The sequence below is a fragment of the Anser brachyrhynchus genome (genome assembly GCF_964034855.1).
Source record: "Anser brachyrhynchus genome assembly, chromosome: 3".
In the NCBI taxonomy this organism is placed as follows: domain Eukaryota; kingdom Metazoa; phylum Chordata; class Aves; order Anseriformes; family Anatidae; genus Anser; species Anser brachyrhynchus.
In genome coordinates this window covers 6,197,383-6,214,542 of record NC_137696.1, presented here as the reverse complement: position 1 = coordinate 6,214,542, position 17,160 = coordinate 6,197,383, and the positions used below count along the sequence as shown (strand labels likewise).

At 39.9% G+C, this 17,160-nt stretch overlaps 1 protein-coding gene across 1 annotated transcript in view; it reads left to right on the top strand.

Moving 5' to 3' along the window:
- The window catches only part of PLCB1 (phospholipase C beta 1), a 415,710-nt gene that overhangs the window by 15,351 nt on the left and 383,199 nt on the right, over positions 1-17,160 (top strand). The window lies entirely within an intron of this gene.

The following is a 17,160-nucleotide window of genomic DNA, read 5'->3' as shown; positions in this document are numbered from 1 at the left end:
GCACCTGGTATTCTCCCGACTTCCAATTTTAATGTTACAGGGTGTGTTTTCAGAGTAAGGCAGAACTGAATGAATGGGATTAGAACTGACAGCACAGATTTCTGATCAAAACCATATCTAAATCCCAGTATTTCCTAAGCTCCTAGAGCCAACCAGTAAGAAACACGGGATATAATAAATTAAGTGGCATCTAGTCCTTAATTATGTTCTCTGCATTTTTTATGTAAGGTGTGTTTCCGGCTTTTGTTAACCAGGCTGGAACACTATGTAATGCTATAGGGTTTTTCATCCTTATGAAGGCTTTCATTATTGTGTGTGTATATATATATATAATGTGATAGATAATAGCATTTTTGGTGTTACCTATAGACATACTTTTGCTTTTATATTGTCATGGCTTGGAGCTCTGCTCATAAAAAGTGGCTCTTCCCTGAATATTCTTTATTCAAACCTCCCCATTGACATCTGTTGAGCTGTAACATTTGTATATCAGCATGTAGTGGTTCTTTCCACATTGAAACAAATTTGCTGAAAATGCTACCAGGCTCTTCTGGGCATGCCACAAACCATCACAGGTTCCTTTCTTTGCATTTGTATGCCTCAAAATTTGCATGTAAGTAACTGTCCCTGATCCTTCTATTCTTTGAATATCCAAGCTTGTAGGAGTACAGGCAGTCACTTGCCTGTCCTTTGTACGCTGCTGTATCTGCTTCTCTTGCTAAGGTTCTCATAATTGTCTTTCTTTAACCTGGTATCTTTCTGCCTTCAGGAAGCAGTTTATTTTCCATCGGGGTTGGTTTGGTTTGATTTTTAGTTTAAAAATGTCTGATAGCTAAGAGTTCTTGTTTTGTGTGGATTCTTCTGACCTTTATCATTTTTTTAAAAGATTATACACACTGTCACTTTCTGTTTCCACTTGCATGTAAACATTGAGTATTATGGTATCATGTGTGCCTGACCCTCTGCAATTTCCTCCTTTCTTTTTCATATATCAAATTGTGTGAGAAACTCTTATGGAAGACTCAGTCTATACTGTAGACTTATTGACTTGCAATTGAAAAACTGGGATGCTCTTGTCTCATCCCAAGCAACAGGCAGATTAAAAACAAAAGCAAAACCCAGAAAATGGTAGAACCCCCAAACCATCAGAACAACAAATCTTTTCCCTACTTCTGGCAGCTATTAAAATAGAAGCAGAAATGCTAGCCCAAGTGGCAAAATTCTTTTGTTCAGCTTGCCAAATGGTTTGCTCTGGCTTGGTATGGTCCTAGGTAAGTGGAAGCAGTTGTTCTTGCATAGCTGACTGGTGCTTGCTCAGAGGTTTAGAGTAACTTCAAAGTCCTGGTCAGACTCTAGCATGACCTTGCAGGACTATGGATTAGATCTGTTGCCTTTATCTTTACCTACATGCTGTTTTGTGCATTATGAGAATCCCACAAAGGGGTATTTTTTCTCTTCTTATAGCATGGGGCAGTGTAAACCAACTACATTGGGATCTATCTCAATATTTTGAGTCTCTTTTTCACCCTGGGAGGATGTTGGTTGTCCTGAAGGATGATGACTTTTCCTTATAAATGCTTTTTATTCTAGTCAACAGTGCCGTGGCCATTCATATTCACATTAAAGTCCAATTCCTGTTTCCTTACAGATTAGATTTTAGAATAATTTGTCTGCAGGATAAACCAAGTCGTAATGAAAGCTAAAAAGATTTCAAAACGGCTTAGGATTCGATGTGCATTTGAGGTCACTCTAACCCTAAGTACTGCTTTAAAGTTAAAACAGTGAGAGAGTGACAATATAATGTTACTATGAAAGCATAATTCGTCTGCATGTCTTTCAGTTTCCCACACTATTAAGCCTATTAAGCTTCTGAAGCACTCTGAAGAGGCATTAAAAATTGTTGATGAGAGAAGTTCCCATCAAAGTCCATTAGCATAAAAGAGTGGTCACAGTAGCTGGGACTGACATATTTCATATTCCTTTCCTATAAGAGTAAGTCTGTACTTCTGAGGAGCTTTCAGGCTCAGTCTTATTCAAAGATGATCTCAGATGCCACTTAGCATTCCCATTGCTTTTCATGTACTTCTGTGAGGAGCAAGCATTCTGAGAATGAGGTGTATATTCATTTTAGTAGGTTAAAAAAAAATGGGAGAAGGGGAAGGAACAGAAGCCTGGCTGCAGGGAAGACTGTTTCCTGGATTCTCAGCTTTGCATGCCCATGGAACAAAAGGCCTGTCAAACCTCAACGTGGTCACTAGGTCTTCTGGAGAAAAGGAAAAGCTCCAATTCTCCTGTCAGAAGTACCAATAGATCCTTGGATACTGAAACACCACACGGAAGCAGGAGGCATCATAACGTTATGGTGTAAAAAACCTGACATTAAGTATGGTGATACTTTGCACTTCAAAACAGGACTGATTTACATAGAAGGGGCCTTGAGCAAAATCTGTACTTTGCTACACAATCGTAATGATTTGCTCCACTCTTGTCCATAGTATAAGTCACCTCAACTAATTCAGGTTTGTTTGTAACTGTTCTTGTTGACAAAAATTAGAACTGCTTGCTCAGCATACCCATGGTACATGGCCTGGGTAACACCACCTGCCAAGGTAGGAGCAGCAGTGTAGGCAGGGTGCATGGCTGGGCTTCTCAAGAGGGCTTTGAGCACACTTGCCCAATACTGCTCATATGAAAGCAAAAGACATAAGGAATCAGCTTGAAAAATAGTGGCAAAGAAGCATGAAAACTTGCAACAGTGGAGAAGAGACCCTGGAGCAGAAACAGCAGTTGTCAGAAACAGGTTTGCTGCTGCCAGAAGTTGCCCTGCAGCATCATAATCTCCACCTGGACCTGGCTGAGCATCCTCTGTGGTGGGTGCCAGGAATAGCCTGCATCCAAGCAGGGGACTGTCAGTACAGGGTGTGGCAAGTAGGGACCTCTTCGGGGCTGTGTGTGTGTTGGCGGGTGTGAGTCCTCTGGTTTTCTGTTGTATTACTAATGAGAATCACAGCCACTGGAGTGTGAGAGTCAGGGAAAGTATTCTAGAACCTGGGGAGCTTTAAAGCAAATTGAATTGTAGCTACTTGATCCCATCTGTCAGGTGGGTAGGATGTTAAATCAGATGCTGAATAGTTTATTGGGCTGCATTTTCAAAAAAAAAAAAAAAAAAAAGAACTCAACATCCAAATCACAGCCAGACTTCTCCATCTAGTCTAGGCAGTTAAATATTTGGCCATATTTTCAAAAAGCCATTTTTGAATTGAATGTTCCTGAAGATATGAATCTCTTACTACTTAGGAAATCCCTATCTGGGTACCAGATTTCCTATAAAAGTCTTGATTCACTTACAAGCAAAAGCATTTAAGGATCTGGTCCTGCGCTTACTTAATCCCACTTAGCTACTCATAGGTGAATCATCGTGCTAGGTTAACAGCTGGACTTGATGATCCTAGGTCTTTTACAACCTAAATAATTCTGTGAGTGTTTTCATCTGTCTTTTGGTAATTACAGCATGTTTTGTGCTTATTTAATCTGTGCCATTTGAACAAATTTTACAGGAAAATTTTCAGTATCTCCTCAAATAACATGGTTGTATAAAAAGTTGACTTTTTTGTGACATAATTTCAGAAGTATCTGGGATAAAGAAAAAATAAACATTTTAATGGTTTATTTATACATTTAAGCTCTATTTATACTCCAAACAAACTTTAAGTGTTTATTTGTAGTTGTCTTAAAATTATTTGCTTAAGAAGGAGAAAGGTTAAATCACAGGTATACTAGAATGCATTGCTTATTTATGTTGGCATCAACTTGTACAGAGGGGAATAGAATTATTATTCTTAATAGATGACAGTAGTAGAACAGGAATATTTGTAATCGTGCCCATGTTCCTTTCCCAGTTGGTTGTATTGCTCTGATAAACAGCATTAATCAGAAACAGTATTTTATAGGATTAGCCAGTGACTAATGGCTTGATATTCCACACAAGCCTGGATCCTGCAAATTTGTCTTTGACATCTTTTTGTAAAAAACAGTATCAGTTAGCAAATGTTGTTCCAAATAAGATCTGTTTATCAACAGATATTCACATATTCATAAGTTTATAGCTTTAGGATATCCTAGAAATTACCCCATCAATCATTAGATACCTTTCAGTGTGTGTTGTTCTTCCAAATGTAATAAATGAATAAAAGATGGGCTGGAACTTGTCATAATAGCATTGCAGTCCTTCTACTGTTCATGTCCAATAACAGATGGTGTTCCCATTCATATGATTCCTATGTTGATCACAATTATGTTGAAATCATTTTTCCAAATTACTGCTCTAAATGTCAAGTGTTGGGTTATGCTCTTCTCAAATTCTGTCATGTTTTGTCTCAGAAGTTCTTCTCATGTAATCATTGGGACTAGTCTGACTAAGAATATTAGTTTGACTACAACATGAGCTGGATTTTTTCTGGGTCTCTGGGGGTTATGAATTAGTATTGCACTGTTGCTTTATACCAGTTCACATCACCTGAGGATCTTGGTTTATCTTCCAATGTGCTAATTTTAGTGGAAAAAGAGGTCTAAAATATTACTGAGATAAAACTTGTAGTAAATGCTGATACTCTCACATCTTTCTTTCCTCTGAATGAAGTTTTGAAGGCTCTCTGTGCTTTACATGTCAGTAGCCCTTTATTATGCTGCATTTTTTTGTCTGCGCTTTCAATATCTCTTTGGGGTTTTGCTCTTGCCATCTTCTCATCTTACAAAATGATGTGGTTTTCCCATGCTTATCAAAATGTATTTGCCCAGATTCTCAGTCAGGTGAAGCCTCAAAACTTGGGATAAAGCCTGATTAAACAATTGAGAAACTTGTCCTGCTGATGGAAACAAGCTCTGGTTATCCATCTTTTTTCACATTTCACAGTTCTCCTATGTAAAAGACTTGTCTACTGCCTGTTGAGTCTCAAGGTATCCACAGCAAATATGCGTTATCTTCTGATTTTATTGTGATTCGGGAAACTTTCAGCTGGGACTGGTTTATGAAAAGTATAAAGACTAACACTTGAATAAAGCAAACATGTATTTTACAAGTGCAACCTAAAAATATATGCCAGCATTACAGTACAAAGACTTTGATTGTGTGAGGAAAAAAAATTAATTTAACTCCAAGCAGCGGTGCTAGAAGCATTATTTATGAAGTATGAAAGGAATTATTGCTGTATTTTAAAAGTACACTGTAATGAGAAGGAAATTTCTTTTAAACTGATATTTTACTCTACCAGTTATATTTATAATGCAATACTTGAATATGCATAGGTAACTCTTCATAAAGTTTACCTAAAAATCAGTACTAAAAGGCTAGAATTATTCGAGATGTGGCAATTACTGCCTGCAAGATTATCGCTCTCTACTGAACACTTAAAGGAAGCAAATCACTGCCAAAATACTGCTGCTAGCTAGAAAGTGTGTTAAACAGGGAGTGTAAATCACAAGCTATTATGGTGTTTTTATATGGAATAGTTCACTAACAGATCACAAACCGTGGCAGTTAGACTTATAACAGGCATATTCCTGAATTCAGACAATACTTAGGGTGTTTTACTGCGTGAGGATTTACTTGCAGATCACTGTTCTTTAATCGCTGGGCTATTTAACACATTGCTGGTGTTCAGCCTGTGAATTGTCTGCAGTGGGTGAATACTCCCACACTTCAGAGAGCGCTTGACTGCATTGCTAAATCAGGCAAATCTTTTGGCCCTAACTCTCTAGGTTTTCATGCAGAACTGTCAGCAGGATGTATGTGAGTGCACCAGAGCTGCTTTGGCAGAGCCAGGATGGGTTAGGTGGCCTCCAGGGCAGTTTAAGCTTGGCTGGCAAGAGGGTAAGGGCTTTAAAATCGTAGAATTATAGAATGGCTTGGGTTGGAAAGGGTCTTAAAGATCATCTGGTTCCAACCTCCCTGCCATGGGCAGGGACAACTACCGCCAGACCAGGTTGCTCAAAGCCCCATCCAGCCTGGCTTCAGACACTTCCAGGGATGGGGCTGTATTGGGTTTATATGGCAAGGTTTCGGTGCAACCTTCCCTTTACTGGGAATATCTAAACCAGTCTCAGTGTATTCTGGGTTATAGTGGTTTCTGTAGGAGAAAGTGAAGTTCTTTCTTACTGATGTGGAGACTTTTCAGATGGAGATGCAGACATCCAACTTCTTCAGCAGTTCTGGCAGCACCCCATGTATACTTTGGTAGTCTTTTTGTTCCTTGTGGGTTTTAACTGTGCTAAAATATTTGGCATTTAAATTACAAACGCAGAGGGGAGCGTGGCTATATTTTGCAGGCACTTCACTATTATTTTTCTATCCCAGAATTTGCTTACTTGAAATATGAAGCAAATATGAAAGATTTTTGACTCAAATGCGTGATACAGGTAAAGCCAGCTGAGCTAATCAAGAATGGATAAGTAACGTCATGGGAAATGGTTCTGAATGTAATGTAGCAATTTCTTAGTCTATCTGGGGAAACTAATTTGTATGCCATGGCACAGACAATGCACCCCTGTTTGCTCCTGTCTCAGACCTGGTTCGCTCTAGAGAGTCTTCACAGATTAAATAATGCAGTATAACAAATTCACTAGAGAGCAAAACAGTCTTCAGACATGTAGCATGCCCATTTCTGAAAGTTTGACTTCAGGAAAGGCAGAGAAGCTTGGGTGTTTATTGCAGACAACTGAACACGCAAGATCAGGAACTTAGAATGAAAATATCTTCATGTATATTAAGTGCAGCAGCTCTATTACAGTTATACAGTATCTTCGGTAGGTGCAGTACCCTTTGATAACGTTGTTTTTCATGCACAGTTGATCTTGCATCATTTGGTATTAAGGGACCCACATAATCCCTTTAAATATTGAATACTATTTTCGTATACTGAAATCTGTCAGTAGTGTTATATATTATATGTAAAGCAATCATCCCTTTTTCATTTTCTACCTATAAAGATATTGTCCGTATTTCCCTCTCAGATTTATAACACAGACAGGTTTCTTTCTGAGTAGCTGTACATATAAAGCACCTAGCAGCAAAATGGCTTTTAAGTCATTTTTATAGCACTGTAAGGCAGTACCTTTTAATGGCCTTGCCTCAGACCATAGAAATGCTGCCATTAGAGGTAGGCTGTGGCGCTCTGTATCTGCTAGAAGGAAGGAATTCTTCAGAGGTTAAAACTCTTCATTAGAGAACACAACTTTATATATTGAAGCAAAGATTGAACTCTTACTTGTTTTCAAAGCTTTTAGAGACATTTTAAAAAGTTATGCAGAAAAGCCTTGTTATTCAATTGTTGGAAGCAGCATGGGCCAAGCTCAAACAGCTATCAAATTTAACGTGCACCTGACTCAGTAGGAATTTTCTCCTTTCCCCAAAATGTCAAGGATCTCCAAATACATTTCCCAGTTACCTTAACAGGTGTCCTTGGTCATTCAAGTTTGATTTACGATGCAAGAAAAACTTTAAGGAATACAGCATCAACTATAGAAATGGAACATCTGTGTACTGGTATGATAAAAACTGTGCCTCCTGGTGACTGTGAGAGTAGCCTTGTCCTCCTCCATCTACCACCTTGCAGTACTAGAAAGCAATGCGTGTTCTTTCCTGTCAGCAAGCCTTGCTTGTACTTTGGGGTCAGACTGACACTTGAGCAGCAGCATCCAGAATCCTGAAGATGATGCATCTCCTGTCCCTTGCAGATCTGCCCCATGCTTCAGCCAGATGTGCCTTCCGATCATCTCAGACTGATATTTGACATGCATGAATAGCCTTAGCCTGCTGCATGCATGGTTTGGGATTGATTATTTTTTAGCCACAGGCATGAGCGAAGTGGAGCAGAACTGAGCTGAGCTTGTGCTGTGAGAAGGCAGCTGATCTCACCTCTGTCCCACCATGCCTAGAGCTTGGCCACCTACAAGCTCCAATTCTCCCACCAGGTCCTGAGAGGTACAGGCTATGGGTAAAAGGTGTCCAGGAGGCAGCAACTAACCCTTGCCCAAAGGCAGGAGGGATGAATTCTGTTCTGTTTGGGAAGTGTTGGCTAGCTGTTTCATAAATTAACAGCCTCATAAACTGCTCTCAGCTGTGATTTATCTATTGATCCATGCTGCAGGCTGATTCTTTAAGGCAGCAATGAGGCAGGCAAAGCAGGCTGTAATTGGGCTTGGGGATTTAAGTGTTGCAGAGGGGCAAATCAGTGGTCATTCTGTTGGAAATTGATTTCAAATAATTTGAGAAAATGAAGAAAACTGATGACAGCAAAAACTGTAGTTTTCCATGAAGGCATTCAGTATGCCATGTTCCAAGCGTAACACTTTTTAGATTAATATAAGTAGGGATGTGTGTGTGCATGGACAATAGTCACATCCCTTCTTTCACACAAAGGGGAAGAGGCTTATCGACTCCCTTTCTCATACCTCGGAAAATACCCGAAAATGTTCTCATATTCAACATTCTTTAAAAAATTATGTTGAGAAAATACTATACCAAGATGCTAATTCTTCTAAAAGGTGTGCACAAGATATGTTGGAAAATAAGCAGCAACCTAGACTGGAACACAGTCTAGTCTTTGAAACACTTTCTCTATGGAGGAATAAACTTTATTTCTCAGATAATTACACTTTGATTAGCTTTGCTGGAAACCATTCAGAAATGCATAGAAGTATTTTAGAGCACACAATACACTGTCTTGTCAAATGAGCAGGAGATCACAGCATTCTGCTGCCCTGCCCTCCCAGACTACTGCACACAGCACATGCAAACCAGTGTTTTCTAAATTTTCTAAAACTTGTCAAATGCAATGCCTCCTCAGGGAGGCAGTCCTACCTGGCAGGAAAAGCGAACACAGAAGGTACTCAGGCTGGTACAGCACTGAGGAATAATGACTTGCTACAAAATAAGGACTGAATATTTCAAGCTCATCAGCTCTTCCAACCTCGTCTAAGTCTGTGGAGATCTGCTATCTTCAAAAGCATTTCTGGAAGGAAAGTGAGAAGACTGTGGCGCCTCTGTGGCATATCAGAAGTCAGCTGTTTGATACCAGGGAGTGATAATGTTAGAATACTTTTGGAGAATCCTGCTGGGGATATATAGAAATCAATTGTTAATGTCTCGTTGTGGTTTGAACTTGCTATTCTCAGTGATCATAAATGTCCCAGGGTGCTCTGTGAAGCTACTTCTATGGATCTTTGTCCTTGTTCTTTTTTCCATTTTTTGAGCACATGCCATGAACTTTATTGCCTCCATTTAATGAAACGCCTCCCCTTCTGCATGTGTTGCCATGGCATTAACAAACTGATTGTGTTTTATATTGCCTGTTAGTGTAACTCCAACTTTTCTATACAGCCATTTGAGATGCACATTAAGATTCTCTACAAAAAAAGTAATACTGAGTTTATCTAGCAACTTTCCTCTACAGTCACCACAATTACATTCTGAGATTCATGGCTTGTTGTTTTTGTGGGTTGCATGGCATTTTCTGTTGACTACAATATTTCTTTCCATCTTCAGACGTGTAATATCTGGAATTCTTCACAGGTATAAAATCTGGTATCAAAACATTTCTAGTACAAAAAATTATCCTTTGCTAAATACTGGATGGAGCATGAGAAGAGGTGCTGCATGTTATAAAGCTCCTAACTGAGGCTCAGTTCGTTCTGTGGGGGAATCTGTGCATCCATAGACATGATTTCCAGCAGTCCTTCTTCCCTCAGTGGAATGAGGTTCAGCTCAACTGCTGCTGCAGCACTACTCTTTCAACTCTTACTGTGCCAATGGCCTGTGTGGCTGAGGACTTCTTAAGGGAGAGACTAGAGACGGTGTGAATGGGAAGTGAAGGGTATAGCTTGGACCTTCCCTGGTGTAAGAAGGTGCTGAAAAATTTAAATCAGGAGGTTTTAGGTGCAGACAGTTTCCCTCATAGAAGAGACAAAGGTGTACAGCTGATACTCAGGGCACAGAATGTGGGGATTGTGTTCCTTGCTTTCTTACTTTAGTTTGCTACATAAATAAAAGGTCTGACTGCTTCCACAGAATTATTAGAGGGAAATGGTTTCCTGCAAGGGAAGCAAACTGGCCCCAAACCAGTGCCTGTCTCCACTGCCATTGTCTCTAGGTAGCATTTTAACTCACGTTCTACAGTACTATTAGATATTAATTGCAGCTTGCAAAATGCTTATCAGATAATACCCATGTCCCTTTTTTAGATCAGTAATTTGAGGTAGGAGGAAGCTTTTACTGATGAATAGTGATGGAGAAAGGAACGAAGCAGGGAGACCTGACTCTTAAAAACCTGCTTTACATAACATAGATCCTAGCTTTGTGCAGATAGTCACATGTTAGTATTTTGCATTTCCTGTCAAAAATACATGCACATTAATTTGCTTGTAAGAGTCTGGATTTTTAAATGGACACAGCCTCCATGTTAAAGGCCCCTAGAATTCCCATGTCCCACTTCTGTCTGTGAAAACCACCTCTAATGAACTAATCCCAGGAAGAAATCAGGATCTGCAACCCAATGGAAATTAGTGAAATACCGTGGTAGATCAGTACTGTGCATGGTTAGGCACTTGGCTTTGTAGCTTCGGAAGCAGGACTGACACTGCTCTGGCTTTGTAGTTGATGAGCTCACACTATTGAATTTTCAGTGACTTTATTTGAAATGCCAAGCTGAAGTCGCACTTCTGTGTTGTTCCTCCGCTTTCTTTTATGCTCCTTTCCTGAACTGCTCTGCAAGGCAGCTCTGCTTTAATTCAAACACTTCTTCAGGAATAAGTCCTATTATCTTAGTTTGATGCATATTTGAGATAGTAGCAATGGTTAGAATCTTATTGACAAACTTGGTACCAAATCATATTAAATGCTCACCATCAATTGTTTGTATGTTAATCACAAGATCCTTCCCCCCACCCTGTGCTGCTCTGTTCATTCTTGTTATTGCATCATATCTAAAACATCTGTTGTTATCAGTGCTGTGAGGCATGTAGGAGAGCAGAGAAACAGTACTTGATTAGCTTTCTTGGAAATCTGGGCTCAGTCCTCAGCTTGTCTAAGACTTCTTGTAAGATTGTGGTCTCTTAGGGGAGTGATAATACTCGCTCTGAGCACGCTTCCTTTCTTTATGTCACTGATTTAGATAGCAACAAACAGCCCTTGTCCAAACAGCTAACTGTGTATGTGCAAAGTATGGTTATACTGATGACTGAATTCTTGGTGCATTACAAGATTATAAACAGGTTAACATATTCTTGGCACTGCAAAGCAAATAATGTCTATTGTTCTTGTTTTGTTTTGTTTTGTTTTTCTGTTGAATAAACAAGAAAAAGTAGTTTCTTTAGTTGGCATTTAGATTCAGTTTAATTTTGTAAGCATGGAGTTTTCTTGCAGATGACCTATGAAATACTGGCCACACTGGTGGTGGGAATATTAATTCAAATCAGTGCATGTACCAGATATTCCCTATGACTCCTACAAATCTCTATGTTTACAGAAGTCAAGAGGTATTCTTTATTATAGTCAGTGATGTTCTTTTAGCTTGGGTTTGCTCACGGTTCTGTATCTGCTGGCTTCTCTGAAACCTGAGATTCTGTAATAATTGCTCTTTCTTATTTGAAATTATATGTCATGACCTTTATATATTTACAAGACTGCTGGGAAAATGAATGTTGAATACTAAATTAATCATCAGGTGTTTCATCAAGGCCATTGCATAATCTTATACAAAGATAATTGTAAGATAACTTATTTGCTTTCAGGGGGCCTGTTTGGAACTCCTATCAAAGCTGATGGAATGTCTTCAACCAACATTTCATTGGTCCCGTTCAGTTTTACCTGTTAGTCCTCTTCATTTCTATTTTCCTGGAACAAAAGAACTTTGGTTATTGTGGAGCATAACGTCTGATATCAAATTTGAGGAGAAAATGGGAATAAGGGGATCAGTGCTGTTTGCTGGTCACTGCTACCGAATAGACATGTTGGCTGTTTCTCTCCTTCTCCTGCTAGCTATGTTTTGCTCGTGAATATCATGACATAGTCTGTGCTCTTCTTTTAAAAAGGCATTTTTTCCTCTTCTGTTTAACCTCCTGCTTTTCTTTGACACTGGCTTTATGCTTCTAATAATGTCTTCTAGTTGGGAGGTTGGTAAATGTTGTTTGATTGCTCAGCAGGCATCCTGTTAGAGCAGATTGCCTCCCAGACAGCCAACTGCTTACATCACAGAGTCATAAAATCATCACCGTAGAGTAGCCTGGGTTAGAAGGGACCTTAAGGACCATCCAGTTCCAACCCCACTAGATGCCACCCACTAGATCAGGTTGCCCAGGGCCTTGTCCAACTGAATTTTGAACACCTCCAGGGATGGGGCATCCACAGCTTCTCTGGGCAACCTGTTCCAGTGCCTCACCACCCTGAGTAAAGAATTTCCTCCTAACCTCTAATCTAAATCTCTCCTCTTTTAGTTTAAAAGCTTTGTCCTATCTGTCCACGTAAAAAGTCACTCTCCATCTTTTTTAGAAGCGCCCTTTAAATATTATTTTATTTTTGCGATGAAGAGTTACAAATCATTTTAATATTATGGTTCAAGGTTTACATCACAACACAATTGCTCCAAGCCTTAGAAATACAGTTTTGGAGCAACTGTTTTCAACTACATAAATGGTGTTCCGTTGCTTTGTGACTAATCTTTTGTCAGTCATGGAATTTCACCCTTTACAACTGCAAGTTCTGTAAAACAGCCAGAATGGGAATGAGAAGTGTGTGATTCAGAATAGTGTATTGTAAGAATAGTTCTGAAAAGGGAATACAGAAGGAATGTTAGTGGATTACAGCAAGGCATAAAATTTTAAATGAGCTGCTTAACTTCAAGGTAAGGCATATCAACAAAATCTTTTTGGCTGGATCTGAGAAGTATCAAAAGTCATAAAAGCACTTGTGAAATCTAAAATAACCTTGGAAATGTATCAAATTGCTGACATCAACAAAATTTTTCTCCTTAACTTTATATCATCTGAAATAATTATAAAACCCTTTCTATCAAGCTTGATTTTAAAGCTACTTAAACTCATGCTATGGGTGGTATCTAGAAATTCAGGGCATGTGTACGCTAGGCTTCTTCCCTTTAGGAACTTAAGTCTAAATGGGTAATAGTCATCTACAGGGACCTGATTTGAATTTATGGAAAGAAGACTGGGGCAGATCTGAGACCATAATTCAGTTTTTCAGGCTCATAATCTTGCATCCTATCTAAAGACAGGCCATCCTCTCTCCAGCATGTGGGAATTACAGAAGGGAATCCAGGGAAAGTACACACTGACCCCTATGCTTCCAAAAAATATGATGAGAGGATTCCTGCAATTTTAAGGCATTGTGAGAAAAGCACAAACCAGGCAGTTTTCTATTTGTATGAAGAACAGAGCACTGTCCCATTCATCCAGCAGCTACAGAGTCCAAAGGACCAGTTGGGGATTGTTTTCATTGCAGTTCCTGCTTTGCCACCCATTTTATGTTTTTTTATCTTTTAATTCAACTCACAGCTAAACTGGATGTAAATAAAATAAACTGGATGTAAATAAAAGCAGGTGAGATGATCTGCTTTCCAGTTGGTTCTATCCTACCTATACAGCTGGGACAATTGTTAAAAGGCAGATGGAAAAAAGAAAAGGCAAAGCTGAGGGACAGACACAGCCCTGGGATGGCAGCCTAGGGGGCTGGGCTGAGGCTGGGCTAGGGCATCAGGCAGCGGGCAGGGCTGTGGCAGAGCTGCAGAGCGTTGTCCTGCAGCATCGCTGGGGCAGGGACTGACGGCCCCAGGCTGAGATGAAATGGGGTCCTGGGCCATGGGCAGGGCTGGGGGCAGACCCCTGGGGTCAGGGCTGTTAGAGCCTGTTAGTGTTCTCAGGGGCCTGGCAGGGTGAGACAGTGAGAAAAGTTTGAGTAAAAGGTAAATATTTCTACGCAGATCAATTTCAGCTTCTGGTTGTGTATGAAATGTACATGTGAACAGTACACACGTGGAGCTCTGCTAATTGCTGCAGTAAGGAATTAATCCATGCTGTGAAAAGTCCTGATGGAGGAGGTCTCAGGTGCCAGTGGGTGAGAAATTCTGCTCGGTGGTGTCCTCTGCCCAAGCCATCGGGGGGTCGTTCTTCCTCATACGCGGCACTGTATGGAGGAATGCGGATGGCTTCCTGTGGCACGGTGATCCGCAGGTGCCAGCTGTGCACCAGGCCAAGCCACCCGGAGTAAAATACAGTCCCAGTGAGTGTAACAGTGATTAGGTCACTCCATGTGCACAAAGACACTGGCCGTCATAAATAATTCCAAACACCGTGCATTAATCTTATCCTCCCAGTATTTTAAAGACATCTTATGATGCTGATGTGAAGAAAAATATGATTTTGACAAGAAATGGACTTTTGTGTAAGCTCTCCCCCTCCCCTTCCAATTTTCTTTCCGTGCAGCAGCTGCTGTTGCCAGGCTGTCTTTGTTGCTATGGTGGTGTTTTGTGTGCCAGAATTTGATATTCAGTCTCGGAGAGTCACCTGATTGAGTGGCTGTGCCACATAAGTTATCAGTTTCACTCATAAAGATAAAGGATGTATCAGACTGCTGATGTTCTGTATGTATGACATCTAGTAAATTGATCAAATTAAATACAAGCATATTCCACTGGCCGTGAGTTTATGGAGTAACAATTTCACAGGTAAACTTCTAGTAAATGAGTGACTTAAAAAAAAAAAAATCTCTCTTGGGGCTATTACCTTCAGTAGGTTTCATTTTTTGATGTGACAGTCATATACGAGGCAGTTTCAGTATACCTTGCAGTGTTTGTCTCTCAGAGGTTAGATTTGAGTTCTACTGCCTACATAACTTAAACGGTGCTTCTCTTAGAATGACTGCTTATACCAGAGATGTAGGGTCACGTTTTCTATATTTCTTTTCTGGAGAGTTGTTCTGTAGAAATTAATGATTCTGCTCCCACTGATAATTAAAGTATAATTTGGCCCAATTTAAAATGCAATTAGTATGATATACTTCTGTTGAAACTGAGTTTATCTATAATCCCAATCCTGCAAACACTGCCACTTATGTTTAACTCTTCGTATGTCAGGTGTACCAGTGCATTTAAGCATTTTTGAGGCTGAGGCCACTGCTTCTTTTAAAAATATAGACTCACACCAATAAACTCAGGACAGCAAGTGGCACTGAGATATTTCATATCTATTTCTTTGAAATCAATATTAAAAGACTAAATTATATTTTAATGCATTTCTCCTATCACCTCATGATATATTCTTTCAGTATAGCTTTCTCTGCATCTTCATCTGACCTGGCTTTGATCAATGCCATCTGTTGTTTAAATCACTTGTGGCTCCTTTCTCCTATTTGTCTACATGCATTTCCACATGTGAATGTAAACATACTGGGTATTCAGCTTATTCCTCTGGAAATTAAATATTGCTACCTAAGTATGTCATATAGAAGAAATGATTTACAGCCATATTGCATTCTAGTAGCTTATTTACATGAGACAATCATTTTATTGTCCAGGCTGAAACTCTGGAACCTGCAAAAAGAAAACCATTCAGAAGCCAGTTCCTGCAGCAATGCAAGACCAGAGTGTATCACACCTGATATGTAAAATTTTCAAGAACTACCTGAATAAGCTCACTGCAAGTTTATTTTTAACAGTACGTCTTTTAATTCCATGGAACTAAAAGGGCTGAGTCAAGGAGAAACAGAAGATAGGCGTAATGCTAGGTATTTAGTGAGGCTTACTGCACGCTTGGATAAAAGGTGTCTGTTTTTTCTTTTGCCTGACTTAGTCCCATCATCTAATGATAAGATAATCGTACTCTTTCTGGGTGTAGTGATCCTGCTGAGCGTAGCCTGTTTCCAGGTCACTGATGCCATGCTTTGTGGAAGAAGCTTGAATTTAGATGTCCTCTGAATTTAAGTGTTTGCAGTATGTACCAAGAAAGGTATTCTTAGCTGGAGTAGGGGCTAACTGAGCAACAGTGTAACACACAAACTGTCTGGGTTGCCTAAATTCCCACTGATTTCACTGAGCCCAGGATTTCAGCAAACACTGAATCATAAGCACTTGCCAGAATTGATGTTTAATAGGCACAGTCATAGTGCCATTTCCTTTTGTGCTTCTTCCTCCTTTTGATGCACAATCCATTAGCTATCTGCCACACAAAAGGCATGTTTCACTTCGGCCAAATACCATGGTCTGGTACATTTCATCAGATTAAAACCGTTAAGTCTGAGAAGCCATAAAACTCCTCCAAACACCAACTCATATCTGAAATATCACCTACAAATATCAGATTTTGTACTGATCTATAGGGTCACCTCCTACGTGGTCAGACTAATGGATTCCCAGGGCTCTGTGGTAGCATCAGGAATCAGGAGGTATCATTGTGAATTGTAATTGTTTTTTCCTGACAGAGTTTAAAGAAGTCTAGGCCAAGCAAAAACGTATTATGGGCTTGTTGAGAAAACGGCCAGAGGTGTCCCAGTCACTGGTAGTTTTACGTTTTCCAGACAGTTGATTTTGGCAGACTGCTATGAATACAAGTGCTTAAGTGATCATGGATAAGTACGGTAGTATCTGGGCTCTTTGCTCTTAGTTTCTGAGGGATTTTAATATTTTGTTTTCATTCTTCTGTATACTCTGCACTGCGATGAAAAGGCAGATGTGAGCACGGTACTGAAAAGTTCTCCCCCATACCCCCATCATGAAGAAAGCAATCCTGTACCCACATCAGTGCATTCAACCCCAGAATTTGTTATTGTTTAAGTCCTGGCAAATCAGTGGGAAATGGAGCACAGCAGGGAGGGAGCAGACTTGCAGCCTGACTGACATGGCACCGCTATTTGCCTGGAAGGTTGATAAGAATAAAACACTGAACAAATGGATTGATTGGCCCCAGATCGTGCATGCTGCCTGCACAGGCTGTTGTGGAGTGGATTCAGCTCCTGCTAAAGGCAATGAAAAGTTTCTTGTTGAAGTCAAAAAAGTTGGCAGAGGACCAGCAAGCTTTAACAACCCTGTAACTAACAGTAAGAGCAAATCCGGAGTCCAATGTGCCAGTTTTGTAGCTTTTTTTTTTTTTTTGAAGTCACCT